Source organism: Octodon degus, unplaced genomic scaffold (genome assembly GCF_000260255.1).
Source record: "Octodon degus isolate 3935 unplaced genomic scaffold, OctDeg1.0 scaffold00033, whole genome shotgun sequence".
In the NCBI taxonomy this organism is placed as follows: Eukaryota; Metazoa; Chordata; class Mammalia; order Rodentia; family Octodontidae; genus Octodon; species Octodon degus.
The window spans coordinates 14,834,564-14,837,342 of record NW_004524609.1 but is presented as its reverse complement, the minus strand read 5'-3'; positions in this window follow the sequence as shown (position 1 = coordinate 14,837,342).

Below are 2,779 nucleotides of genomic sequence, written 5' to 3'. Positions count from 1 at the left end.
TTGGTTCTTATGTACACGTGCAGTAATAGGATACTTATTTGTTTATTTATTTATTTGAGATACACCTGGCTGGGTAGTTTAGGCTGCCCTCAAACTTGTGTGGATCCTCCTGCCTCAGCCTCCCAAGGGCTGGGATTACAGGCTGTAATATGATATCTTTAACTCTTTTGGGAAGATACTTAGAAGGGGAATAGCTAATTTGAATGGAATTTCTAGCTTTAATTTTCTGAGCAATCTCTATTTATTTCCATAGTGGTTGTGCTGTATTTATATTCCTAACAACAATGTAGAAAGGTTCTCTTTTTCCCCACAGTCTCTCCAGCGTATGCTATTTGATCTTTTTTGGTTTTTTGAGACAGAGTTTTGCTATGTAGCCCAAGCTGGCCTTGAACTCATAGCAGTCCTCCTGTTTCAGCCTCCTAAATGCTAAGATTACAGGCATATGCCACCACACCCTTCTGCTATTTGATTTCTTTTTCTGTCTGTTTTTGTTTTGAGACAAGGGTCTCATTATGTAGTACCGGCTGGCCTAGAACTCAGTCTTGTATCCTAGGCTAACCTCAAACTCACAGCAATTTACCTGCCTTGGCCTCCCAAGTGCTGGGATTACAGGCCATGTACCACCATGGCTTATTGTTTGATTTCTGGATGATAGCCATTTTTTCTGGAGTGAGGTGAATTTTGGTGTTGTTTTAATTTACATTTTTCTAATGGCCAGAGATGTTGAATTATATATATATCTTCTGAGAAGTGTCTATTCATTTCTGTTACCCGCTTTTGTTTGGTTCTTTTATTTTGGAGGTCTAATTTTTTGAATTCTTTATATATTCTCCATACTAGTTCTGTGTCTGAAGAATAGTTGGAAACATTTATTTTCCGTTCTGTAGGTTGGCTCTTCATTCTTTTGGATGTTTTCTTTGCTGTGCAGAAATGTTTTAACTTGATATAATTCCTTTTGTTAGTTCTTGGTATTATTTCTTGTGCCTTTGGAGTTCTGTTTAGAAAGTCCTTGCCTATAACTATGCCATCAAGAGTTATACTGCTGGGCCGGGGAGATGGCTCAGTGGAATAAGCGCTTCCCTGGCAAGCGCAAGGGCCTGAGTTCAACCCCTGGTTCCGCCAAAAAAAAAAAAAAAAAAAGAGTTATACTGCCACTCAGTGGCACAAGCAACCACCTGGCAAGTTCAAGGTCCTGAATTCCATTCCCAGTATCACAAACAAAAAAGAGCTGTACTGAGAGGCAAGGTGGCGCACACCTGTAATCCCAAAATTTAGGAGGCTGAGGCAGGAAGATTGCTGAAAGGTTGAAGCCATTCTGGGCAACATAGTGAATTTATGGCCAGCCTGAATTGCATGGCAAGATCTTGTCTCAAATAACAGCAATAACAATAAAACTACAAGACAGAGTTGTACTTATTTTATCTTCCAAGAGATTTTTTTTTTTTCCCCCGGAACTGGGGATTGAACTCAGGCCCTTGCACTTGCCAGGGAAGTGCTTATTTCACTGAGCCATCTCCCTGGCCCTGACTATTTCTATTTTAACATTTATATATTTGATCCATTTTGATTTTAGTTTATAGCCTATTTTGCCTGCACCATTTGTTAAAAGGGTTGTCTTTTCTCCATCCTGTGTTTTTGGCCCCATTTGTCAAAGGCCAGGTGGATGGACGTGCCTGGGGCACTTGCTGCAGCCTCTGTTCTGTTCCATTGATACCCACGGCTGGTTTTGTGCTACTGCCGGGCCGGATTGATCACAATAGCTTCATCATATAATGCAGTCAGGTACCCTTGCGGCTCCTGCTTTTCTCTTGTTGCCTAGGATTGCTTTGGCTATTCTGTTTCTCCTCTGGTTCCACACGAATTTTAGGATTGTCTTCCCTCTTTCTGTGAGCAACACCGTTGGTATTTTGACTGAGATTGCATTAAATATTGTATCCCATTTCGGAGTATGGCCATTTTGATAATACTGGTTCTGCTTATCCAGGAACTGGGTATCTTTCCCTTTTCTGATGATTTCCTTTTTCCGGGCACTGTAACTTTCATTAGAGGTCTTTTATTTTCTTGGTTAGGTAAATTCCTAGGTATTTAATTTTGCGGGGGAGGAGTGCTATTGTGTGAATATAGTATTGTTTTTCTAATTTTTTTCTTCATGAGTTCATTACTGGTATACAGGAAACCCATTGATTTTTGAGTGCTGATTTTGTATCCTGCTGTACTCCTGGCATTAGTTATTAAATTTAGGAGTCCTGTGATGAACTTTTTGGTCTTCTATATCAAGGATCATGCCATCTGTGAGTAATAATAATTTACTTCTTTCCTTAAACACTGTACCTTTTATTTCTTTCTCTTGGCTGATTGCTTTGGCTAATGTTTCAAGTACTATGTAGAACAGTAGTGGACATCCTTGTCTTGTTCCAGATTTTAGAGGGAAAGTTTCCATTTTTCCCCATTTAATACAATGTTGTTGCATGTTTTCATGAATGACTTTTATCAGATTGAGGTAATGTCCTTCTATACTTACTTTTTTTTCTTTACCATGAATGAATGTTGGATTTTGTGGAAGGCCTTTTATGTATTATTGAGATGATCATATGGTTTTGCCTTCCTTACGTTTGTGTGATACATTGCATTTATTGATTTTTATGTATTGGGATCATCCCTGCAACGTGAATTCTACTTGGTCATGGTGTAGGATCATTTGATGATTTATTGTATTTTGTTTGCCATTTTCTTGTTGAGGAGTTTTGCATTTGTGTTCATTAAAGAGATTGGCCTGTAG